We start from the raw sequence: 27,500 nt of genomic DNA on the forward strand, positions 1-27,500 counted from the left end.
CTCTCTCTCTCTCTCTCTCTCTCTCTCTCTCTCTCTCTCTCTCTCTCTCTCTCTCTCTCTCTCTCTCTCTCTCTCTCTCTCGATAACATCACCCTCCACACTAGAAGCGAAAACATAAAATTTTACGTGTGTGTGTGTGTGTGTGTGTGTGTGTGTGTGTGTGTGTGTGTGTGTGTGTGTGTGTGGATAATTTAATGCATGTTTACAGGATTATATTACGCATTATGTTTTCATCTGGGCAACGAACCCCCTCCTCATCTTCCCTCCTTCTCCTCCTCCTCTTCCTCCTCCTCTTCTTCTTTCTATTAATACACTATCTCATCTTTCATGTGCTTTATTCATCCTGTTCTTCTTCTGCATCTTCCTTCAATACTAATACTTTGCTCTTTATTTTATTTTTTTTGCTACCATCACTAGTATCTCTTCTATGTTCCCTCTTATTCATTCCCCATCCATCCATCCATCCATCCATCCATCCATCCATCTCCTCATCCATCCATCCTCCTCCTCCTCCTCCTCCTCCTCCTCCTCCTCCTCCTCCTCCTCCTCTCCTCCTCTTCCCAGCACGTAGGCTTAAGCTGGCGCGGCAGGAACATCACCTGGCGGGGTTTGTTCCAGTAAATCAACGTTTTAAAAGCGGTCGTCGGCTCCGATAGGATTAGCTTGGCTAGGAGGGGCTGGGAGGGACTGGAGGGGTTGGGAGGAGCTAGAAGGGGGTCAGAGGGCCTGGGAGAGACTGGGAAGGGCAAGGAGGGGCGGAGCGGGGGGCAAAGAGTGTGTGGGATAGGCTGGGAGTGGCTGGGAAAGACTGTTTATCATGCAAAACCTTCCGGCTGGCGAGTAGGTGTGGTGGTGCCATGCTGGGGCCTCGTCTAGTCTAGTCAGTCTCTTGTATGTGTTTTGCATCCTTAGTTCTTAGTTTTTTTTTGCTGTTATTTGGGTTATCATTTGTTGTTATGTTTTGCTTCCTTCTTTTTTTATTATTATTGTTATTGATTTTGTGGAGTGTTTTTTTTTGTTGGGAGGTTGGACATGTTACTCAGATTAGGTTGCTTTGAGTTTTCTTTTCTTCTTTTTTTTTATATAACAAAGGTAAGAATGACCTTCCAAGAATTAACTCTCTCTCTCTCTCTCTCTCTCTCTCTCTCTCTCTCTCTCTCTCTCTCTCTCTCTCTCTCTCTCTCTCTCTCTCTGAGTTGAAATATTCGACCTAGTGTAAATTTCAGTTTTCTTTATCACCAAATAATATTTTCAACTTTTTAGATAAACATTCAGTGGCACATAAATAAGGAAAACGAGAAAGGAAAGCAAAGAGGAACAGAGATGACAGAACCTGCTAAACTCAACTCGCAAAACGACAAAATTAAAGAAAAACGTTTTTGAATGCAAAGCCGCAGAGAGAGAGAGAGAGAGAGAGAGAGAGAGAGAGAGAGAGAGAGAGAGAGAGAGAGAGAGAGAGAGAGAGAGAGAATTGTGAAAGACGGACTCGGTCAACACACACACACACACACACACACACACACACACACACACACACACACACACACACACACACACACACACACACACACACACACACACACAGAGAGAGAGAGAGAGAGAGAGAGAGAGAGAGAGAGAGAGAGAGAGAGAGAGAGAGAGAGAGAGAGAGAGAGAGAGAGAGAGAGAGAATTGTGAAAGACGGACTCGGTCAACACACACACACACACACACACACACACACACACAGAGAGAGAGAGAGAGAGAGAGAGAGAGAGAGAGAGAGAGAGAGAGAGAGAGAGAGAGAGAGAGAGAGAGAGAGAGAGAGAGAGAGAGAGAGAGAGAGAGAGTTATCTTTCTCACCCCTGGATGGTTTGCTGTCAGCCCGCCTCAGTGCTTCTTAGAGACCGGAGCGCCCCACTCTCTCTCTCTCTCTCTCTCTCTCTCTCTCTCTCTGGGCCTTTCAAACCGCCAGGACAGAATGAGGAATGAGACTACATGAATAATCGAACAAATTGAAGAAAACGCAGGTCAGGAAGCCGACGAGGAACAAATTTGAGGATGGACTATAGAAAAAAATATATACGGGAAAGAATAGAACATAATATTTCCTCCACGAACCACTGCACACATTGAGTTCCTTCATTAATCAACACTGCACACTGAGGCGTCACTACACCACCACCGCCACCACCACCATCATCATCATCATCATCATCATCATCATCATCATCATCGTCATCGCGCAAACAACTCCACCCATCTTGGCACTTTTGTCTCCTCTCTAATTTGTCACTGTTTAGAAGCAGCAAAACAGAGTAGTAGTAGTAGTAGTAGTAGTAGTAATAATAGTAGTAGTAGTAGTAGTAGTAGTAGTAGTAGTAGTAGTAGTAGTAGTAGTAAGACTTGAAAATCATCGACGGGCATGGATTGATGAAGTGGTGACAGGGTGGAAGGGAAGGAAAATAGAGAATGAGAGAAAGGGAGAGAGTAGGAGGGAGTAAAAGTGGAGAAGGAAAGAAGTGATTAAAGGAGTTAAGGGAAAAGGGAAAAAGGGAAAGTAATATAAGGAGAATGTGCAGGAGAGAGAGAGAGAGAGAGAGAGAGAGAGAGAGAGAGAGAGAGAGAGAGAGAGAGAGAGAGAGAGAGAGAGAGAGAGAGAGAGAGAGAGAGAGAGAGAGAGAGAGAGAGAGAGAGAGAGAGAGAGAGAGAGAGAGAGAGAGAGAGAGAGAGAGAGAGAGAGAGAGAGAGAGAGAGAGAGAGAGAGAGAGAGAGAGAGAGAGAGAGAGAGAGAGAGAGAGAGAGAGAGAGAGAGAGAGAGAGAGAGAGAGAGAGAGAGAGAGAGAGAGAGAGATGAATGAGAAATATAGTAAGAAAGTATGGGAAAGAAAAGAAGAAAAATGAGACGATAAAACTCTCTCTCTCTCTCTCTCTCTCTCTCTCTCTCTCTCTCTCTCTCTCTCTCTCTCTCTCTCTCTCTCTCTCTCTCACCAAATCCCTGTATCTGGTCAATATTCCTCTAAAAAGGAGTTATGCCGCCTCTTTAGCCCCCGTGAATCCCAAGGTTGGCTATAAATCCTCCACCCGTGAGAAATGTAAGGCAAAATGTATAATAAACGTGAGCAGGGCAGGTGTACGTGTAATTGTCTTCATGTGTTTTAATTAGTCTCGCTTTAACCATTGTAATATTTTTGTGTCGTGTTTTCTCCTGCGATTTTTTATATTTTTTTTATTTGTTTATTTATTTTACATGTTTGGGATTTTGATGGTGTGTGGTCAGGTTGTGTGATTGTAACAGCTTCATTCTTGTTTTTTTTTTGTTTTTTTTTCCACGCTTGTTTTATTTATGTAGTCTGTCTCAAATTATTGTATCGTTTTGTCCTTATCTTTTCCTTGCCTGATTTTTTTTTATTTATGTTTTTTTTTTCGTAGTGTGTGAAATCATACGGCGTGATCAGAACAGCTCTACCCTTATCTTTGTGTAGCTGAAACAGTTCTATTATCTTTTCTCTGCTTTTTTTTATATCTTTATATATTTTGGCTTCTTTTCATGGCGTGTGGAGTCGAGTAGCGTGATCATAACGGCTCTACTTTAATCTACCTTACTTATTTTCATTTCCCTTGTTGGTGTACAGAATAAAAAAAATGAAAAAAAATATCAACTTTTTTTTTGATAGATTTGTCTCAATATTCAGGGGGCTAAAAAAATTACGTTAATGCAAAAGATGAACAAACGAGGGTGTAACTAAAGGGAACATCAATTCATCTCCCTGTTAGTAGCTACGAGCAGCATAATCTTCACATTCTTTGACATGTTGGCAACCAGAATATCACACATTTTCATATAACTGTGTGACGCTTTCATTTTTTTTTTTTTTAAGATTCCGCAGTTTTAGATGATATAATGTTTTTTTTGTAATCTCTCTTTTGCTGTCTACCTATTTGCCTGTCTGCTCGTCTGCCTGTCTGTCTATCTGTTTGTATGTCTACCTGTCCGCTGGTCTTTCTGTCTGTTTGTCTGTCTGTTCTTGTCTGTCTGCTTGCATAATATATTTCTCTATCTGTATGTTCGTCTTCATCTGTTCTCTCTCTCTCTCTCTCTCTCTCTCTCTCTCTCTCTCTCTCTCTCTCTCTCTCTCTCTCTCTCTCTCTCTCTCTCTCTCTCTCTCTCTCTCTCTCTCTTATCGCGGATGAAGTCGGTGTAAAATAGACGTCCTGAGCCGCCTGCCCCGCCGTGTTATCTGCGGGTCGGCTTGCAGCGTGGCGAGGGGAGGCCGTCCCCCGCCAGCTTGTTTGCCCGGCCCTGCGTGGGAGATAGAGGGAGAGGACCAGGCTTTTTCGACACACACACACACACACACACACACACACACACACAGAGAGAGAGAGAGAGAGAGAGAGAGAGAGAGAGAGAGAGAGAGAGGGGTAGGATGGTCTCTCTTAGCAAAGTTACTGATAAGATTGTTTGTTTGTCTTTTTATTTGTCCATCCCGTTCGCTCATCTTTCTGTCTCTATCCTTGTTTCCGTCTCTGTTGATCTGTTTGTTTGTTTCTCTGTTTATTTGTGTTTTTGTCGGTCTCTCTCTCTCTCTCTCTCTCTCTCTCTCTCTCTCTCTCTCTCTCTCTCTCTCTCTCTCTCTCTCTCTCTCTCTCTCTCTCTCTCTCTCTCTCTCTCTCTCTCTCTCTCTCTCTCTCTCTCACCCAGTTTATCTGTCATCTGCTGTCGTCACGCTGCACCAGACAACTAAAGAATAACTCACACAAATAAACACTAAAAGCTTGGAATCTTTGAAGCCTCTCCTTTGAAAAACTCCACACCTTAGATGGGAGTGAAATATAAAAGGCTATTTAACATGTGACGTCTATACAAGCAGTGGTATTGGTCTTCATTAATATCACGTGGACTTTTAATAGCATGGAAAGAAAGGTAGCTGAGATGGTAATATTCACTCGTAACTTATATTGGCTTCATAATTTGTATTTTTCTCTTCCAGTTAGTAAGGTGAGGAGGAAAGGTTAAGTGAAATGATTAAAGCAAGTAAAGTAAAAGTGAAGTAAAGTAAAGTGAAGAAAGGCGTGTACACTGTGGTGAAGCCAGTGGAGGGATGTTGACTGGGATGCTGTATTAGGTGTATAAAAGCTTCCCTGAACAACTGGTGTGGGAAGGAACAAATGAACAGCTCTTGCATGACGATGAATGCAGGTGTGTAAAGGTGTGTGTTGTGGAGAGAGAGAGAGAGACAGATAGATAGATAGATAGATAGGTAGATAGATAGATAGATAGATAGATAGATAGATGACAGACAGACAGACAGATATATATATATATATATATATATATATATATATATATATATATATATATATATATATATATATATATATATATATATATATATATATATATATATATATATATATATATATATATATATATATATATATATATATATATATATATATATATATATATATATATATATATATATATATATATATATATATATATATAGATAGATAGATAGATAGATAGATAGATAGATAGATAGATAGATAGATAAATATACAGATAGATAGATAGATAAATATGCAGATAGATAGATAGATAGATAGATAGATAGATAGATAGAGAGAGAGAGAGAGAGAGAGAGAGAGAGAGAGAGAGAGAGAGAGAGAGAGAGAGAGAGAGAGAGAGAGAGAGAGAGAGAGAGAGAATGCAAAGTTCCAGCACCTCATTTTCAGAGAGTGCGAATTCACACACACACACACACACACACACACACACATACCTCCCATTAATCCATATCCTACAGTCTTAATTAAAATAACCAAAAGGAGAAAGAAGTAGTATTACGTTGATACATACGTCGGGATGTGAGCAACGTGTCAGTATTGGCCTACACACACACACACACACACACACACACACACACACACACACACCGTCACCTTTGATAAGTTCAGGACCAATCGCAACCTGGAATTAGACGGGAATGTTTACCCTTCCCCCGCCACGAGCTTCCTCTTCCTCTTGTTTACATTATTCGCGCCAAAAATGCCGTTCCTTCAGTCCCGGGAAATAGAAGGAAAACAAGGAAGGCACTGCTGACTGAATACGGCCAAGGCTTGATCACGGCAGGGAAAAGCTCGCTAAGTTTTCGCCGGCAGTTTCGTTACGTGTATCTGGTAGTGAGAGGCTGAGAGGGACAGAGCAGTGAGTAATGGCAGTAGTTGTAAGTGTTATAATGTGACGCTAACTCACTAAGGGCAAGGCTTGATCATGGCGGGAAAAGGTTTGCTAAGTCTTCGCTGGCAGATTCGTTACGTGCATCTAGTAACGGGAGCCTGAGAGAGACAGAGGCGTAATGGGTGTTGTAAGGACCTTATTCTGAAACACTTCTGTCCGCGCTTCCACTACTTTCAAAAGGCTCTGTATGAAATTACACGGGTTTTTACTGGTATTTACATACTCGTAGTTCTAGAGACAGATTAACGAAATTTCTATATTATTAACAGAAGAAACGGTCTTGAGAACCCGGCTAATCATCTCTGTGGACTTGAAAGATAGTGGGGGTGAGACAACAAAGCGTTTCAGAATACAGGCCTGAGTGTGGTAATGTGACTTGCCATCTTTTAGCGAGAGAACGGCGGCGTGTGATCGAAAGTCGCCTTGAAACCACGTTATCCCAACCCTGACGTGACGCGCAGGTTCGGCTTCTCGTGTGGCGACAAGTTTCTTCATCCAAGGCAATGCAGGTTTATGAATATATTAAGGAACCACGTAAACAAGACCAAGACATCGGAACTCGTGGAGGAATCTCGAGGAATATACAATTTTTCGCCTTGATTACCCAGGGACGCGAGAAGCGGACGAAGATAACAACATAGAACATGAAAACTTTCCCCTGTGTATATATAGGGAAGCCCAACCGCCAGAGAGGTTTCAGGGCCAACTTAAGGCAGCCATGAATCAAATATCTACAGAGTAATTTGCTGGTATCGCGGAGGAGATCACAGATTCAGCGCCATAACAGACCAGGCCAGGGCGAGGAGAGGAAGAGAGGCGGACAGCAGGGAATATCTTAGTAGATCGGGAGTCTCGTCGAGGGAAACCTGACCACACAAAGGAAAAAAATGGAGAGGGGTGTAATGTATGTGTGTGTGTGTGTGTGTGTGTGTGTGTGTGTGTGTGTGTGTGTATAAGTGTGATGTAAGATATCTTCTTCTTCTTCTTCTTCTTCTTCTTCTTCTTCTTCTTCTTCTTCTTCTTCTTCTTCTTCTTCTTCTTCTTCTTCTTCTTCTTCTTCTTCTTCTTCTTCTTCTTCTTCTTCTTCTTCTTCTTCTTCTTCTTCTTCTTCTTCTTCTTCTTCTTCTTCTTCTTCTTCTTCTTCTTCTTCTTCTTCTTCTTCTTCTTCTTCTTCTTCTTCTTCTTCTTCTTCTTCTTCTTCTTCTTCTTCTTCTTCTTCTTCTTCTTCTTCTTCTTCTTCTTCTTCTTCTTCTTCTTCTTCTTCTTCTTCTTCTTCTTCTTCTTCTTCTTCTTCTTCTTCTTCTTCTTCTTCTTCTTCTTCTTCTTCTTCTTCTTCTTCTTCTTCTTCTTCTTCTTCTTCTTCTTCTTCTTCTTCTTCTTCTTCTTCTTCTTCTTCTTCTTCTTCTTCTTCTTCTTCTTCTTCTTCTTCTTCTTCTTCTTCTTCTTCTTCTTCTTCTTCTTCTTCTTCTTCTTCTTCTTCTTCTTCTTCTTCTTCTTCTTCTTCTTCTTCTTCTTCTTCTTCTTCTTCTTCTTCTTCTTCTTCTTCTTCTTCTTCTTCTTCTTCTTCTTCTTCTTCTTCTTCTTCTTCTTCTTCTTCTTCTTCTTCTTCTTCTTCTTCTTCTTCTTCTTCTTCTTCTTCTTCTTCTTCTTCTTCTTCTTCTTCTTCTTCTTCTTCTTCTTCTTCTTCTTCTTCTTCTTCTTCTTCTTCTTCTTCTTCTTCTTCTTCTTCTTCTTCTTCTTCTTCTTCTTCTTCTTCTTCTTCTTCTTCTTCTTCTTCTTCTTCTTCTTCTTCTTCTTCTTCTTCTTCTTCTTCTTCTTCTTCTTCTTCTTCTTCTTCTTCTTCTTCTTCTTCTTCTTCTTCTTCTTCTTCTTCTTCTTCTTCTTCTTCTTCTTCTTCTTCTTCTTCTTCTTCTTCTTCTTCTTCTTCTTCTTCTTCAGTTTGAGGTCGTTGAGTTCAAAGCACTTGGTTAGTCAGCGACTAAAATCAAAACACAAAAACACAAAAAAAGCCCAAAGAGGTCCTCAAGGAAAAAAAAATCTAAAGCAGGTCAAAGAGAGAGAGAGAGAGAGAGAGAGAGAGAGAGAGAGAGAGAGAGAGAGAGAGAGAGAGAGAGAGAGAGAGAGAGAGAGACCAATTAGCCTAAACACTACTACCACCATCACTACCACCACAACCATCACCACCACCACCGCCTTCATCGCAACACAATCCTAATTTAGCAACTCATAACGACCTCCATAACTAACTGTTCCCCGCTTAATTACCTGCGTCCTTCTCCCCCATTCATCCCCTTAACCCATAACCCCATAACCTTCCTTTCCTTGTCCCTCCCTTAACCATATTTCCCGCCCCTCCCTTCCCCTTTACTCCTCCCTTACCCTCAGTTCCTCTCATGCTACTTCCCTCCCTCCTACCCGTTTTCTGCACATCAAATAAAGTAATTAAGCCAAGGACTGGAGCGTGAAGGGTACCAAGCAAGACCTGAGACCGTTCATTATTCATTCATTGGCGGCGGAGAGGATGCGAGGCCGTCTCCACCCACGTACGGTTACTTTGTGGAAGGGTGCTGGAGGGTGTGTGGGGGTGAGAGGTGATGAGATACAGAAGGAGGGTTTGGTGGGAAGAAGGGAGGAAAGGTAGGTAAGGTTATAAGGATGTGTGTATGTATGTTTGGAAATTTGGAAAGAAGGGGTGTGCGTGAAGGAAGGAAAGATGTAAGTAGCAAAGTGTGGTTTAAGTAGTAGTAGTAGTAGTAGTAGTAGTAGTTAATAAAAGGAATGTATGAACGTACGTAAGTTACAGTTGTTGTTGTTCTTGTTGCTGATGATGATATGATTATTTTTACTACTACTACTACTACTACTACTACTACTACTAATAATAATAATAATAATGCTATCACCACTACTACTACTACTGTCACTACTATTAGTGTAGAGAGAGAGAGAGAGAGAGAGAGAGAGAGAGAGAGAGAGAGAGAGAGAGAGAGAGAGAGAGAGAGAGAGAGAGAGAGAGAGAGAGAGAGAGAGAGATACCCTGTCCTCTTACTCTAACGTCCTTGATGTATGAAGGAATTGTTCTCACCCTCATTTTCGTTTTTGTCCTCGCTAGTCCTCCCAAATCTGGCCGCTCATTTCCTGTCCGTCGCGGCGCTGTCTTGACGGTGGTCATTGCGTGTAGTTGGAGGTCATTGGGCAGCGCCGGGAGTCTGAAGGGAGGCGCCGTGCTGGTCCCTCGTTGTCACCGTGGCTGTCTTGTTGGTATTTACCCCCATCAGAATATGTGGTGTGTTGCCGGAGAGAGAGAGAGAGAGAGAGAGAGAGAGAGAGAGAGAGAGAGAGAGAGAGAGAGAGAGAGAGAGAGAGAGAGAGAGAGAGAGAGAGAGAGAGAGAGAGAGAGAGAGAGAGAGAGAGAGAGAGGAGGGGGAGGGGGCTGTGTGGTGGAGAGATGGACAGACAGTCACACACACACAGACATACGTACTCGTAATATATCCTCACGTGCCGCAAAGTCTGGTTGCCTTGCTTGTGAGTTTTGTTCCTGTACTTATTTTCTGGCGGCGTGACAATCAAAACATCTGACATCTGTGACTCCCTCCCTCCCGAAGACCCACGACAGATAAGCGAGAAAGGTTGGAGTTCGTGGTGGGCCGGCCTGAGTCTCTCCCTTCCTCCAGCGGGGTTATCACAAAGTTTCCTCCATCTCTCCCTCTTCCCTCCGGACAGCATCCAGCGGGCGAGCGAAACAGAGAGGCAGGGGTGAGCGGTCCTCTCCGAATCTTTGTGTTGACAGGGATAAAAAGAATGAATTGAGCAATTTTCCGTGTGAGATTTCTTCCTGTCTGACCAGCGCTGGGGTTGTGTGTAGGAACACGGCTGGAGGGGAAGGGGTCAGAGGGATGGAGAAAGGAGGGGAAGGGGGTTGGTGTGGCACAAGGACGGGGTGATGGTGGAACAGGCGACGAGGAATAGTAAGGGAGATGTGTGTAGGGAAAATGAGTTGTGCTGTGATATGATGCAGAGGTATTCATGTTGTAGCTGCTGTAGTGGGTGATGTGCTGTTTTGTGTGCTGTGCTTGTGTTCATGAGGCTCCAGGGACTATATGTGATGTTATAAGAAGGCAAGTGCTGGCGCTGCTGTGCTGTGAGGAGGCTGCTGCTAAAAATATACTGTGCTGTGTTCTGAGCAGGTTTCTAGACGTATGTGTCAGCTGAAAAAACTGCTGTGGAGAGGGCTGTGCTATGTCACGGAAAAAGAAGTTGCTGCGAAGGCTGTATTGGGAGGCGACTGCAGCAGTGTCTTGTGTTGTATTGTTGAAAATTATGCTGCGCTGTGCTGTGGTGAAGGAAGGCAGGCTGCGGCAGGTGGTCCACGCTGGAGACACAGGTGCTGAGCGGGAACTTTGGGACAACTTTGCAGACCTTGCAGGACTGGTGACATGAGGTCCTGATGCCAGCTTTGCAGTGGGTGTGTGTTGAGCTCAAGGGAAGATTTTGTATTTTTTTTTTTTATCTCACTCACTCGTTTTCTTCTCACTCTTGTCATCCTCCCCCAATGCATCGGAGTCGTGGTTTTTACTGTAAATAGTTCAGTTTGCGTTAGGAAGGTGAACTGTCGAGTGGTGGAAAACTGTGTTTTTTTTTTACTCATTGTTACCTTTATTGTTCTTATGTTGTTATGCTGTTATGTTCAGTGCTACATGTCTCAGTTGTGGCGCTAAGATTAATCAGCAATTGTTGAGGAAAGGAGAGCTTGCGAATAGTGACTTCTGAGAGAGAGAGAGAGAGAGAGAGAGAGAGAGAGAGAGAGAGAGAGAGAGAGAGAGAGAGAGAGAGAGAGAGAGAGAGAGAGAGAGAGAGAGAGAATGAATCTTCGTCGTAATCTTCATAGAAGGCGTACCCATGACAAAATTACACGTATCTGAACGCTACACATAATACTACACAAAAGTACAATGCCAACATAAGCTATTGATATACTAGACCAGATGAAAGGATACAACCAACACAAGAATACAAGACAGGAATAGCGAAGGAGGGCATTCACGTGTACTCCCAACAGCCATCCACTCACCCCCACACACATGGAAATGATGACTGACTGAGCATCCATCAGACAAGACAATAACATTTAACCAGACAACAAGATACAGACCTTAGCACACACACACACACGCACAGGGCGGCGAGAAGAGAGCAATGGTAGGTAGAAGCAAGTCCCAAGAAATCTGGAAAGAGGAATGAAGCAGGATGAGATCGAGCGAATCAATTTGCATAATGAGGTAAGTAACCCGGCACAGCGGCCTGAATAAGACAGACAGAAAGAAAATTGGTTCTCAGTCCAGGAGGTGGAAACGAGACCTGTCAAGTGTGTTTACGTTGTTATAATTACCTAGAAACGATTTCTGGCCGGAGCTTCTTCAGGCTGGGCAGGGAGTGACGGAGGGAAGGAAGCAATGAAGGCTGGTTGTGTGTTCTGAAGTCGAGCAGAGGAGGAATGGAGAGTAGAAAGAATTAAAGAAGGAAGAAATGAATGGTGATGTATCAGTTAATGTTGTAGGGATAAAGAAATAACTGGAAATGGGTCTGAGGAAGTGAAAGAAGAGATAAGGAACATAGGAAAGGTTTATTTTTCATATTTTACGAAAGGTGAAGAAAGAAACCAAGAAACCGTAATAAAAAAGAAAAGAAAACTTGGATTGAAAAAAAAAATGTTCACAGTCAGTCTCTGTTTATCGAGGAAGAAGCAAAGACACGAATATCAAAGAAAAAATATCAGAAAAAGAGTACATCGTTATTCATTTGGCATTTTATGATTCTGAATAATTAAAGTATCGTGTGATATAGACAAGGGGTGAGAGATTCTGCTCCTTCCCCCACCAACATCCATCCTTCAGGACAGAAGTTTTTATCTGTGACAAAGATTTTAGTGATTTTTCCTTAATCTACTACTTACTTACTACTTTACCCACCTACTTACCTAGCCTCCTTACTTACCTCTTGACTTAACTCCCCTTCCTTATCTATCTTACCTACTTAATTGCTCTATCTACCTGTTCTTACTTATCTACTTATCTACCTACTTAGTGTTACTTACTTACCGCCTATTCTACTTACCTATCTAACGTACACGCTCCTGTCTGTCTATTTCTCTGTTTATCTATTTATTTGTTTGTTTGCTTCTCTCTCTCTCTCTCTCTCTCTCTCTCTCTCTCTCTCTCTCTCTCTCTCTCTCTCTCTCTCTCTCTCTCTCTCTCTCTCTCTCTCTCTTTCTCCTTTGCATTTCTTTCCTTTGCACTCCTTAATTTCCGTTTTCAACCATTATTTTATCTTTTTTTTCTTCCTCGCTTATTTTGCATCCCTTTCCTTTTTCTTATCATTCTTCCTCCTCCCCTTCTTTCCTTAGCTTATTTTCAACCCATTCTTTCGTCCTTCCCTCCTCTAAACTCTTCATCGTCCTTTTCCTTACCCTCTCTCCTTTCCCCCTCTTTAAACGGGTTTCCCTTTCCCTTTCCCCTTCCCTGCCCTCCCTTCACCCTCTCCATAGTACAAGTGTTGCCAGACCGCCACCTCGAGGACCCTTCACACACAGCTGCAGACCATTAGGTGTGTGGAAGGGTTGAACGCTCATCTGCATTTGGCAACACTGTTTAGTCTTCGTTGGCATTCTCTTTATTATTTTTTTCTCTGTTTCTCTGTCTCTTATTTTTTTCTGGTATTTTTTTTGTTCCTCTTAATATGTGTACCTTACGTTCTTTTCCTCTCCTATCTTTTTTTTAACTCTCTAAATTTTTTTCCTCGCTTGCTTTCCATCTTAATTTCCTTTTTCTTTGTATAGATGTTTAAGTTAAGGATGGATGTAATCTTTCTAGTGAAGGAAGGAAGACAAAAATAAAGAAAAAATGTCAGGGAATACGAGGGAAAAAATATACAAAACACGGAAGGAAAGTGGAGAATAAGGAATACAGAGTGAATGAAAAAGAAAAGGAAAATGGAGAAGAGAGAGAGAGGAAAAAAAAACGGAGAGAGAAAGAAGATGTGAGGTTGGAAAAGGGAAGACGGAATGGGAGAAGAAAGAAAGAAAAAAAAATACAGTAAAATTGGGAAGATGCAGGTTAGGAAGAGGAAAGAGATTAGTGGACAAGAGAAGGAAAACAAAAAGGGGGAAACAATGAGAAATATACGGAACAGAAAACGGGAAGAGGAAAATGGAGAAGAAAACGCGGAAGGAAAATGGAAAAAATGCGTCGATGGCAGAGGCGAAGCAAACCGAAAGCAGGAAAATAGCAGCAAGGAAGGAGGAGGAAACAGACGAGTGAAGACAAGAGAAATAGGAGGGATAATGTCAAATAAAGGCAACACAGCGCTTAAACTTGGCGGATTTACGGAGAGAGAGAGAGAGAGAGAGAGAGAGAGAGAGAGAGAGAGAGAGAGAGAGAGAGAGAGAGAGAGAGAGAGAGAGAGATACAAATACCCACCCACCACCACCCACACACACACACACACACACACACACACACACACACACACACACATACATATATTTGATTTCTTTCACTCAAATCTATATATTTTTACCCTCTGTTTTTATTTCTAAAGAGGTCTTCCAATATCCACTTCCTTCTCTTTTTTCTTAAACTCTTTGTAATTAAAAAAAAAAGAGAGTCAGATGTGTCTATTTCTTATCCTGATTCTCTCTCTCTCTCTCTCTCTCTCTCTCTCTCTCTCTCTCTCTCTCTCTCTCTCTCTCTCTCTCTCTCTCTCTCTCTCTCTCTCTCTCTCTCTCTCTCTCTCTCTCTCTCTCTCTCTCTCTCTCTCTCTCTCTCTCTCTCTCTCTCTCTCTCTCTCTCTCTCTCTCTCTCTCTCTCTCTCTCTCTCTCTCTCTCTCTCACCGACCACACCCAAGGAGGAAGGAAGAGAGAGAGAGAGAGAGAGAGAGAGAGAGAGAGAGAGAGAGAGAGAGAGAGAGAGAGAGAGAGAGAGAGAGAGAGTCATGTGGTTACTTAGCTTTCCTTCATTTCCCTCACGCGCCTCCAATACATATCCAGATTTCCTTAAGGAGGAGAAGGAGAAGGTGATGGAAAAGAAGGAGGAGGAGGAAAAGGAAGAAGAGGAAAAAAAGGAGCTATGAGGTAATATTACTGAGGAAAGAAGGCTGTCGGAGGAATTAGAATAGAGAAATGGAAAAAGAAACAGAAGGAGAGGAGAGGAAGAGAAGAGACGAGGAAGAAGAGAGCATAAAAGTGTCATTATGGAGAAAAATAGATGAACAAATCTAAAGTAAGGAGGATCAGAGAGAGAGAGAGAGAGGAAAGTTTGGTGTGGCTCATGAAGCTTCAGATGAAACGAACGAAGCAAACGAATAAGTAATATTTTTTTTTTTTTTTTTTTATTTTGCACTATGCTCTTCCTCCTCCTTCTCCTCCTCCTCCCACCTCCTCCTCCTCCTCCTCCTCCTCCTTCTTTCTCAACCGTGAAATCGTGATAGGAATATTATTTCTTTACGATCTTACTTGGTCTGAAAGAAGAAAAAGAAAAAAAAAGAAAACGAATTGAGTGAGATAAGAAAGTTTTGAAAGGAAGGTAGAAAAATTAAGTGGGAAGGGATGGGGATGGAAGGAAAGAGGGGAAGAAGGTGGTGGTGGCAAGAAACCCATATCAATTGAAACCATATTAGAGGAGAAACTGAGGGAATGGAAGGAAACAGTATGTAAAAAGGATTGCATGGATAAATGGATAGACAGAGATTGATTGATTGATTGATTGAAAGATGAAATGATAGACTGATGTGATGTAATGCAGGAGCGTAATGCATTATTTTTCCGTTTCATTATGTACATGTATTTTTTTCGTATTATAGAAGAAAAAATAAACATTTTTATTATGACTTTTCTTTTTCTTTCTTTTTTCTTTTTTTCTTTTTTTTTATTGTTTTTAAAATTTTTAAAATTTTTATTTTTATTTATTTTATTTATTTATTTATTTTTTTTACCAACACCAGATACTTACCATTGATACTTATTATCACGACCTTTAGATAGCGAGCGTTACCACCACCACCACGACCACCACCACCACCACCACCACCATTATTCCCCATTACCACTACCACGACCACCAAAATTATTCCCGATCGCCACTTCCACTACCATTTCTCACCACCAGTAACCACTATTCCCCAACACCAATTAGATCACCATCCATCACCACCACCACCACCACCACCACCACCACCACCTCCACCAGATCGATAAGTAACCCAAACGGCTGACATAAACAAGCGAAGAGTAACAACCGATGCAAATACGGTCGTTGTAGCACCTGCTTGCCGTGGATTCGGGGGGCGTTAATGAGCCAATGAATATCGCCATCCCATCAGGAGTCTGTATCAGCAGGGCTCCCACTATCTGTGTCCCGCCTGTGTTCCGGCCACGCGTTATCACCCACCGCAAAGTTATCGTTAATGGCTGTCCGTGGTGATTTAGTGCAATTGGCCTTTTCACTTGGGGTAGTTTACGTTGTAGTCATAACTTTTGTCCTTCGGTTTATGATAAAAGACACAAGTTAGGTCGTCTCTGCTCTGCAGTCGCCTTCTCTTTTGTCCATCTCTTTATGGTGAATGGCAATCATTTGATTGTCTCTGGTATACGCTGTCGCTTTCTCTTTTGCTATTCTCCTCGTTATCGTGAAAGGTAGTCGCCTGATCATCTCATGCTGTAGGTCGTCATCATCTTTATCCGTCTCGTTATGATAAGAGTCACTCACTTGATCGTCTCTTCTCTATTGTGCTGTACTATAACCGCTGGTCCTCCTTGTCACCATCCTTTTCCTTCGTCTCCTTAAGATGAGAGATACTGGTTTGGTCGTCTCTGTTGTATTGTGTAACCGCCACTTTATACCGTCACCATTCCTTTTGTTCATCTCCTTATGATAAAAGATACTCATTTTTATCGTCTCTGATTTGCGATTTGCTTTGTTACCTAAGTTTATTGGTCACTATTTTCATTTCTCCTCGTTATGTAAGATTTCTTAAATAAGCCGCAATTCAAATAACAAAGGTAAAGCTAAGTAAAGACGGAATGGAGGAATAAAGGAAGGGAAAAAGGGAAGCGAGTAAAAGGAGAAGTGTAAGACAGGAAAGGTTACACTGGTACTAAGTAAACACCGATTGTATGGGGCGACGCTGTATGGAGAGAGAGAGAGAGAGAGAGAGAGAGAGAGAGAGAGAGAGAGAGAGAGAGAGAGAGAGAGAGAGAGAGAGAGAGAGAGAGAGAGAGAGAGAGAGAAACACACACACACACACACACACACACACACACCTTCATACACGCCCATCACCACACCACGCCCATCTCCTGACAGGCTAAGACGGGCGAGGCAAGGAGGACGTGGAGGAAACAGCTTGTATCAGGGACTTGTGAGAGGGCGGGGCGGGTCTCGTCTGGACGGGGGCTGGGCAGGGCAGGGTGGGGTTGTAATAGTGAGGGGAGATGAGGCGTGGTTAGTCCCGCGGTGGCGTAACGTTGGGCGATGTGTATTCATTTAGGTGTCAGGAGGATTAAGGCCCGTCATGTCTCCTCATTAGCAGGTGAGGGGGGTCGCTGCCAGGTGAATAGTGGGGGGGGGTGGAGGGAAATTAGGAGAGATTCACCCTAGATATACAGGAGTAGACGGGGGCAGATGGCTGGCTAACTCCCTGACTGGCTGACTGGTTGACTCTCTCTTTCTCTCTCTCTCTCTCTCTCTCTCTCTCTCTCTCTCTCTCTCTCTCTCTCTCTCTCTCTCTCTCTCTCTCTCTCTCTCTCTCTCTCTCTCTGACGTAATTACTGCCGTTCATTATGCCTACGCGAGCCTGCTTATGAAGGTTTACGAAACGAAATAACATCAAACTAGACCCCCATAAGAAGCGTATCAAGGGTTCATCATAAAGCATGGCCAACCCTCGGAGGAGAAAATGAGAAAAAAGTGGGAGAGTTGGTGTCCACTGATATAAAGATTCACGTAGATGGATATTTTTTACCCTTCCTCTTCCTAATAACGCGTAACACCACTAGAGAGAGAGAGAGAGAGAGAGAGAGAGAGAGAGAGAGAGAGAGAGAGAGAGAGAGAGAGAGAGAGAGAGAGAGAGAGAGAGAGAGAGAGATAGAGAGAGAGTAAACAGTATTGGTGGGTTGGTTGTAAACAAAGCTTTGAATAGAGAAACAAATGACTTGGGAAACTCTCGACCCCCCTACGATACTCTTCATTATGGGACGTGCCTTAGGGAGAGAGAGAGAGAGAGAGAGAGAGAGAGAGAGAGAGAGAGAGAGAGAGAGAGAGAGAGAGTTATGAAAGTGGAGAGAATAAGTTGATGGCGTTGAAATAAAGAAGAAGAATGAGATACCAGTAGTAGTAGTAGTAGTAGTAGTAGTAGTAGTAGTAGTAGTAGTAGTAGTAGCAGTAGTAGTAGTAGTAATAGTAGCAGTATTAGTAGTAGTAGTAGTAGTAGTAGTAGTAAAAGCTTTCAAATTCTGGATAATCCTTTTTTCAGACTTTACTCTTTATGAATTTTCTCCTTTAGCGGGCCTTTCCTTTTGTACCTTTTTTTGTTGTTTTTGTCGTAGACCAGAACCTCATTTGCATGAAAAAAAAAAAAAAAAAAACAATAGCTCTTTAACAAAAATATGCATGTTCAGTACCAATGATTCACAGTTCAAAGACAGTACAAAGCACTTTTTCCTCAACAGAGCACGAAGTGAGGCGAGACTGACGCAACACATCACAAGAGAATGGAATGGGGAAAAGGGATGAGAAAACAAGGCACTAGCAGGTAAAGAAACACTCGTCTCTCTCTCTCTCTCTCTCTCTCTCTCGTCTCTCTCTCTCTCTCTCTCTCTCTCTCTTGATAAGTATGACAAATCTTTCCATTTGGGTATTTTTTTCCTATTTATCTTCTGCCCAAGTCAAAATATTATTACAGTAGCTATATTTAAGATTCGAAACTCAGTGCATTTTTTTACTATCATGTAATAACCTCATCTGTGCCAGGCACCTGCAGACACTAAGAAATAAACGTCCGAGTCAAGCTTTTCTCACAGTCTACAAGAAAATCAACACTATATACGTGTTTCTGAAATAGCACTACAATTTTCTAGAGAGAGAGAGAGAGAGAGAGAGAGAGAGAGGAGAGAGAGAGAGAGAGAGAGAGAGAGAGAGAGAGAGAGAGAGAGAGAGAGTGTGTGTGTACCAGTGTAATCCGTAACTAAAATATTATGAACAACCAAAACACGTATAGTACCTGACAGCGCGTCTTGTCGTGTCCACTGCACCACACTGCCATCTAACTACCAATTAAGAGAGACAGAGGAAAAAAAAATCAAGAAAACCATGGAATCCTGAGTGACTGGTGGTATGGTAACTATGACAGGCTTGGTGGTGGTGGTGGTGACAGTGTCGGTGGTAGAGGGAGGGGGAGCTCAGAGGACCACCACCGCAACCTCATCCCGGCAGTGTTTACATGTGGCTGAGTATCTTGATGAATAGTGAGTCGCTCCAGGCGGCCACTGCTGGGATGCTAGGGGAGGCTGGACGATTAGGAGCCGTGGAGGGAAAAGGTACTGAGGGTGGAGGGAGAGATGCAAGGGGAGGAGGGGGAGAGAGAGAAGCACAGGAGACGGAGAATTAGGTGAGGTGTGGGGATGAGTGATGGTCTGCAAGGGGAAGAAGAGGACGCAAGTGTACCTGATGTGAGGAGGAAGGGAATGGAAGTGTAAAGTTTGGTTAAAGCAGATTTGTATGTTCGTAGAGGGGGGAGGAGGGACGCTGCCATAAGGAAGGGCGAGGAGGTCCGCGGCAGGGCTACATGTTTGCGGGACGTGTGTCTGAGAGATGAAAGGCTACAGAAAAGATTATCATGTATTTTGCAGTTGATGAGTTATTGCAAGCGACGTTTTGAAGAGACTGGATGTATCGTCACTCGCAGCATTTTTAGGTGGATGGTGTGTTTCTGTCAGTAGGGATGTATCATCATCATTGTATTATTATTATTATTATTATTATTATTATTATTATTATTATTATTATTATTATTATTATTATTATTATTATTATTATTATTATTATTATTATTATTATTATTATTATCATTATTAAAAATTTTCTTGTTCCTGGTAGTGATGGTGATGGTGGTGGTGGTGGTCCTGGTCCTATCAGCGCTTCATCACGATCCATCACATAAACACAGCCAGTTACAGACACGATCATAACAACGAGCCTTGACATCTACAGCCAATCCCCAACACTCAAACACGAACTTCTGTCTTTTTAAAGTCTTCGAAATCTCTCATGTACAGGTTTCGATCCTCTTAAAGATTGTATTCCAGGACTTTGAGACCCTCTTGTTGGCTGGAGGAAACGATAATCGGAGCCTAAATTGCGAACGTGGAAGTCCGATTAAGGAGTCCTCATTGGCTAATCTAAAACCAATTTACCCAATCACAACACAGCATCAAACTCTACGCTAACTCCCTTTAATATCTCCTGGGAGGTGGGAAGAGGAGCGGGGCGAGATGGAGGGGTGGAGAAGGAAGACGCTGAAGATTCCCGGGAGAGGTTACGCTAGGTAAAGTGGGAAGATCGACGTGGAGACGTGGAAAGCAACCTATGGCGCAAGAGCAGAGGTTAGGTTTGGTTAGATAGGAAGATGAAACGGATGATGTGAAGAGATAAACACTGAAGACTTAGAGCGAAAGATTAGAGATTATGTTAGGTTAGGTGGGAAGATGAGAAGAACGAGGTAGAGGGATGAAACAGAAAGAGGGTGATTGTGCGTGGAGGAAGGATGAAGGAAAGAGATAAGAAGGATGAATCATGGACAGGTAGGAGAGAGGAACGCTACAGGTGAAAGGAGAGAGACTGGAACAGAGATGGACGCACCACAGATTAGTGTACAACTGTATAAACAACATCCCACGAAGGATTTAAAGGGTTTGTCGTTGTTTTGTTGTCCTTTGTAGTCTTTTATTTCTGTCATCTGAGTAAGGGATCATCACTATCATCAGCCTCTGAGCAAGACTACTCACCACTGTTCACTACCACTGTCACCGCCACAAAATGCACAAGTCACCCTCTTCAGAGTTTGATGCAAGAGAGAGAGAACGGAAATAAGGCAGAACTGTGTGTGTGTGTGTGTGTGTGTGTGTGTGTGTGTGTGTGTGTGTGTGTGTTTTTAATACTTCTCTTCCTTGCACACACACACACACACACACACACACACACACACACATACAGGTGGAGGTTAAACACTTGTGTTACCGTGTGTGTGTGTGTGTGTGTGTGTGTGTGTGTGTGTGTGTGTGTGTGTGTGTGTGTGTGTGTAAGTAATATAAGTAAAGTTTTATCGTTGTTAGTAAATGCAAAAACATTGTAAAATATACACTATTGATCCAGTGACAGTCTGTTGAACCGTAGCTCCCTGACAGATAATGAGTATGTGTATGATACATGCACGGCATTCCTCTATTTATTTGCAAGTAAGCAGAAATATAAAACTGCCCTTTACAATAATGATGATATTTTTTTTTCATTGTGTTAAAATGGAAAGAACGAAACTAGTAACTATGATATAATTATATCAATAATAATAATAATAATAATAATAATAATAATAATAATAATAATAATAATAATAATAAAATAATAATAATAATAATAATAATAATAATAATAATAATAATAATAATAACAACAATAAAAATAGAAAATAAATAAATGTATACTAAAACAGTAAAAAAAACCTAGGAGGGAATTTATTGTTTTCCATTAGGTCTCCGGATTACCTTGACTGTCTTTTAGTATGTTTTCATAGTACTGATTTGTTTTTTATTCATGCATTTTTGTCTTGAAGGAAAACTCATCTGGAAAAGTGTGTTCAGTTCCTTGGAAAAAGAAAAAAAAAACATTAAGGGCTTCATTTGGGTATTTTTTTTGCTAATGAATTATTCCAGTTGACTTTATGAACATCGTAGGTAAGAAAATTTATAGGATTTTCTCTTATGAAACTCTTATCAATATATTTCGGAAAGTTGATTAGCATTTTTTGTTTGTTTGAATTGCGAGAATATGGAATAATGGTCCGCAATATCAGACTGCACAATATAATTTCCAACACTCTTCTCTGCCTGTGTAGTCCAGATTTGGTCAGTGAGTAGCAGAAGAGTCAGTTACCTTAGTAGGTTTAGCTAGTGGTCATTGGGAAAAGTGAGTAAAAGAACATTAAATGACACAACTCCTGTATCACCGCATTTTAATAAATACAGATTGAAATCTCCAGACATAAACCACTTTAATTTTTTTCTCAAGGTAAAGACGGAACTTCTGTAGAATTATTCATAAACATGTGTACAGTACCACTTAAAGGCTACATATATGTAATAATGATAGTGATTTTCTTACCCAAGATTACAGCTTGAACCCCCAATACATTCATTAAAGTTTTTTCTTTTGAAAATTCATCAGAAAATATAGATTCATAAGTGAGAAATATACGAGTACATAGCAGCACCCTTCTGTGTGCATTCCTGCGGCTGGTAAACAACGTGTAGCCAGGCAACTGGTAGAAAGGAGAAGGATGAGAGTCAGTTTCGATTTCTGTGAAGCGAAGGATTTTTTGTGTAGTACCAACACTGCATACGTCTGTATCAACAAAGGATGGGAATTTTGTAGTAACTGACCGTATCGCCATAGTCAATGAATCAATTTACGTCATAACTAGCTGAAGAATAGTTATGAAGTTGTATACATTTTGACGGCATTAAATTTGTATTCCTAAATTTTGTGTAAACGTTGGTTACGTGCAAGTCACTGTTGTGTTTATCCTCTTCTCTGTTAAAAAATATCCAACTCTGAGAATTCATTTACAGAGGGTTCGTTTGATTTAATTTAGTTGTACTACATAAATTATTTTTATTATTATTATTATTATTATTATTATTATTATTATTATTATTATTATTATTATTATTATTATAATTATTATTATTATTGTTATTTTTAGTATGTGTGTACGTATAACAGTATACGTGTGTGTGTGTGTGTGTGTGTGTGTGTGTGTGTGTGTGTGTGTGTGTGTGTGTGTGTGCGTGCGCGCGCGCTCGTGTGTGTGTGTGTGTGTGTGTGTGTGTGTGTGTGTGTGTGTGTGTGTGTGTGTGTGTGTGTGTGTGTGTGTGTGTGTGTGTGGGAGTGATATATTTTCTTGCATCCTCTCCCTCCCCCCAACACACTAACACTTGCTTGTGTATGAGCACAGGTGTCAGGAAGATAAAAAAACAAAAAAAAAAAAACACTTGTGGAAGAGCTGCAGTGATAGCGTGAGGTGCGGGTGGTAGCGCTTTGATGGGGATCTTTGAAGCAGTCAGCCGTGAACATCGGCGCGTTGATGTGCTGTGATTACTTCCCACCGTCAGTACAGCCCAGCACACTTCAGTACGTACATTTCATGATTACTCAGCGTGCCATACATATATAACTAATGAGCACACAGGATTGTGAGTAATTCAAACGAAGATTCGAGGAAAAGAAACGTCACCAGCTCTCAAAACTACTTGGGAAGATTTTGAATACGGTAAAGAGTATGGCAGTTCTTTAGATTGTTAACATTTCTGAGTATTGTAACCCTAATTTGTCGTATTTCTAGCCTCTATGTTTTTTTTTTTTTTTTTTTTTTACGGAGATCAGGACTAACAAACTCCTTTCTCTCTCTCTCTCTCTCTCTCTCTCTCTCTCTCTCTCTCTCTCTCTCTCTCTCTCTCTCTCTCTCTCTCTCTCTCTCTCTCTCTCTCTCTCGTTCTTTCATCTTACCGGAGCCTTGTTCTGTACCGTGTTTTCATAGTGTGGAGCTTTACTTACGCCAAATTCTTGACATTTTCTAGTATTGAATTGCATTATTGTTATTATTATTATTATTATTATTATTATTATTATTATTATTATTATTAGTAGTAGTAGTAGTAGTAGTACCAGCAGCAGCAGTAGTAGTAGTAAAAGTGGTGGTAGTAGTAGTAGTAGTAATAGTAGTAGTAGTAGTAGTAGTAGTAGTAGTAGTAGTAGTAGTAGTAGTAGTAGTAGTAGCAGCAGCAGCAGCAGCAGCAGCAATAATAGCGCTTGTAATGATAATGATAATAATAATAATAATAATAATAATAATTATTATTATTATTATTATCATAATAATAATTATTATTATTATCATTATTATTACTATTATTATTATCAGTATTAGTAGTAGTAGTAGTAGTAGTAGTTTTATTATCATAATAGAAATAATAATAGCAATAATAGCAATAATAATAATAATAATAATAATAATAATAATAATAATAATAACAATAATAATAATAATAATAATAATAATTATTATTATTATTATTATTATTATTATTATTATTATTATTATTATTATTATTATTATTATTATTATTGTTGTTGTTATTATTGCTATTATTATTTCTATTATGATGATAACTACTACTACTACTACTACTACTACTACTACTACTACTACTACTACTACTGATAATAATAATAATAATAATAATAATAATAATAATAATAATAATAATAATAATAATAATAATAATAATAAATGTTAAGTTGATGAAACGATCCTCCTCCTTCTCCTCTTCCTCCTCCTCCTCCTCCTCCTCCTCCTCCTCCTCCTCCTCCTCCTCCTCCTCCTCCTCCTCCTCCTCCTCCTCCTCCTCAAGCCAAGAAAGGACAATCTACATTTACATTGAACTTTTCCGTATCAGTCCTTGGTCTCCGCCACGAGCTGCGATAGGGAAATGTTGCTGGATGCTGGAGGAACGAGGGGGGCGGAGGTAGAGGAAGGAGAGAAGGGCAAAGGGAACTGGAGGGGAATAAGGTAGGAGTCGGAGGAGTCGGAGGAGGAGGAGAAGGGGGACAACTACTCCACACCACGGAAACCCATCTGGACAAACCAATAAAGGGAGGATAATGGGTGTGAAGGCTTGACACCACTAGGGATGGGGTGATGGGGGTAGGGGCCGAGGGAGGACCTGAAGGGAACTGAGAGATAAAGATGGAGGGAGAGACAGAAAGGGGAAGAAGAAAAATAGGGATACAAGACGGAAAATCATACTGAGACGAAAGGAACGTATAAATGTGGACATTTAAAGACGCTTAAAGACAGGAATCGGATACAGGAGAGAAGATTCAAGAGCAGCATTGGAGGGAGGAAGTGTTTGGAGGCGTGTTGTGTGGGGGTGAGGGAGAGCAAGGGAGAACAAACACGAGATCCAGACACTTGATAGTTCAGGGCCATGGTTGACCGCCCCCTGACCCGACCCGGAACTAATGGTGGGCAGTAAAATTATTTCCGTGTTGAATTGTGTGTTCCACCTGGAGACAGAGGGACAGGCTGGTAAACAGAGGCCAGTGGGCGTGCGTGAGCTTCGGACAGACGGACAAACGGACGTACAGATGAACAGACAACTGCACACCCACGTCTTGCCCGCTTGGCGGACAGCAGTACTAAAATATTAAGGCTAAATGAAATGATGCATTGTTGCTTATTATTTACACACACACACACACACACACACACACACACACACACACACACACACACACACACACACACACACACACACACACACACACACACACACACACACACACACACACACACACACATTCATTACCAGAAGAAAAAAAAAGAAAACATTGTTAAATTCTTTCTGAGTCATGTCTCTACAGCAGTGTGTGTCAAATTTTGCATCCAATTTTCCATGCATCTTTGTTAATCACTCAATTTACATTTGGTACCTTTGAGTTAAGCTTGCCACGTTTCTCAAAAGGTTCGCTCAGAAATAAGAAAATAACTCCCATAGTGAGAACCAATGTTGATTTTATTCCTTCTTTTCCTTCCATTTTGTATGCATTCATATTAATTATTTATTTGCCTATTTGTCAGCTCGTTTCTTCATTTCTTATTGTTACTGATATTGTTAATATCTGTTATTTTTGTTGTCGTCGCTATTGTTATCGTTAATGTTGTTGTTGTTGTTGTTGCTGGTATTAGATTTGCATCCATTCATTTTAAGCCGGCAGGACGCTGAGTTTCACCATGCACTCATTTATTTTCCCCTTACATGCCGTGATATCTTACAAGGGCAGGTGCGGCGCCACGTCACCACCACTGCAGGTCAACACACTATACTCCTCTTGGTCTTGCTCGCTGCACAGGCTGACGGTTGCTATTTATTATACTTGTGGATTGCCATTGTAGAAAGTGTGAGTTTCCCGTGTTTACAGCGTTATTATTATCAAATTAACTGAAAAAAAAATAGTGAATAGAGGGAATGATGATCAATAACTATGCATGACAAATGATGGCGGTTGCTCAGGTCGGACGTGGTGGAATTCCTTTGCTTTTATGTATAATATTTTTCTGGAGTATATGTGCAGGATTTAATGACTATAAATTACCTCTCTACGACCACCACCACCACTACTACTACCACCACCACCACCACCATTAGTATCGTTACCATCACCACCACTGCCGTTACTAACACTGCCATCGTTACCTCCCCCTCCTCCTCCCGCCACTATGCTCTTCACTCTACAGTCACCACCGCTACCACTACAAACAAACAAACGAGCACCGACACTGCACTCCCTTCCTCCATCAACTCCTCCCTTTTTTTTTTTTTTTCTATGTAGGAAGGATACTGGCATTGGATACTTGCCTTCCCTTATATTACTCCCGGATCACTTTTCACCTGTCCGTCTTCCTCCGTGCAGCCTTCAGGCGCTCTGCTCACCTGTCCAATAGTGCGTCATGACCGTCAAGGTGTCACAAGGGAGCCAAATTGTCTATTAGGATTGTTAGCTTTAGAATTGGCCTGAATTACCTGCGGTTACCCGAGGCTGGGAGGATGCTGGATGTGTTTCAGTGTGTTCCCTAGTGGTGTGTGTGTGTGTGTGTGTGTGTGTGTGTGTGTGTGTGTGTGTGTGTGTGTGTGTGTGTTTGTCCAATGATCTTTTACTGGATCGTCTTAGATATGTAATTTATTTGGTTTCATTTCATAATTTTTTTTTGTTCGTGTTTTACGGTGTTTGTTTTAATTTGTCGCTCTATTCATGTTTGGATTCCTTTGTGATTTTATTGATGTATTCAAAGTGTGTGTTTGTGGTCAATAAAATATCCCTTTCTATATATATATATATATATATATATATATATATATATATATATATATATATATATATATATATATATATATATATATATATATATATATATATGTGTGTGTGTGTGTGTGTGTGTGTGTGTGTGTGTGTGTGTGTGTGTGTGTGTGTGTGTGTGTGTGTGTGTTTTCTGGTCATCTTACTTACCAAAACCCTCTTTATCCTTTGTTAATTTTAAAAGTCTTTCGGTATAATTCCTCGCCTCATCTTATTTCCTGAAGCAATTCATAAATAATTTTAACATGCCTCGTTTATAATAAACATATCTTTCCCTAACATCTTTTCTGAAAACATCATCTTATGTTGTGCTCTGCGCCTTCAATTCAGTCGTGTGTAATCATAAACTCAGATTGAAGCAGTACCATGATCGCTCGCCCAAGGAAAGACTGAGATTTATGTGGCAAACTTCCATTTCCTTTCTTGTGCACACTATATCAAGTAATACAGTGGGTTGGTAGTCACCCAGTGTTCTAGTATTCTATTCTGTAAGCAATCTGGTGGGTTTAGTAAATCATCGCGCTTAGATCTTTTTATCAGCTTCATCGCTACTCTGTTTTGTAAGTAAGGCTTCAGCTTCTACGTCCTCTAAGTTAGTGATTCCGTTAAAGCTCCGATATATATACTATATATATATATATATATATATATATATATATATATATATATATATATATATACATATATATATATACATATATATATATACATATATATATATACATATATATATATATATATTATATATATATATATATATATATATATATATATATATATATATATATATATATATATATATTATATATATATATATATATATATATATATATATTATGCATACAGTTCAGGTCTAGTTTGCCTAATCCAGCAGCTCATTCATTATGCTCCTCGCCACTACGAACAATTGTTTGTGATGTCATGTATATCTCCTGTTATTTATCCTCCTTGTACGGCACTCGCTTTCAGTACCAATATTTCCACTTGGACGTCCCATTGATATATAGCTCATGAATGGACAGACCGT

General features: G+C 40.8%; 1 protein-coding gene across 10 annotated transcripts in view; it reads left to right on the forward strand.

The window, feature by feature from the left end:
• The window catches only part of LOC135104319 (carbohydrate sulfotransferase 11-like), a 240,446-nt gene that overhangs the window by 198,353 nt on the left and 14,593 nt on the right, over positions 1-27,500 (forward strand). For 7 of the 10 annotated variants that reach the window (XM_064011590.1, XM_064011591.1, XM_064011582.1 and 4 more), the window contains one exon: positions 17,953-18,035. The exons of 1 other annotated variant lie outside the window; for it this stretch is intronic. The gene's annotated coding sequence lies outside the window, so the exon portion shown is untranslated. Of the gene's footprint in view, positions 1-17,952; positions 18,036-22,394; positions 22,827-27,500 lie in introns of those variants that run through there. 2 more of the 10 variants (XM_064011589.1, XM_064011588.1) reach the window with 2 other exon arrangements.

Source organism: Scylla paramamosain, chromosome 10 (genome assembly GCF_035594125.1).
Source record: "Scylla paramamosain isolate STU-SP2022 chromosome 10, ASM3559412v1, whole genome shotgun sequence".
NCBI lineage: Eukaryota > Metazoa > Arthropoda > Malacostraca > Decapoda > Portunidae > Scylla > Scylla paramamosain.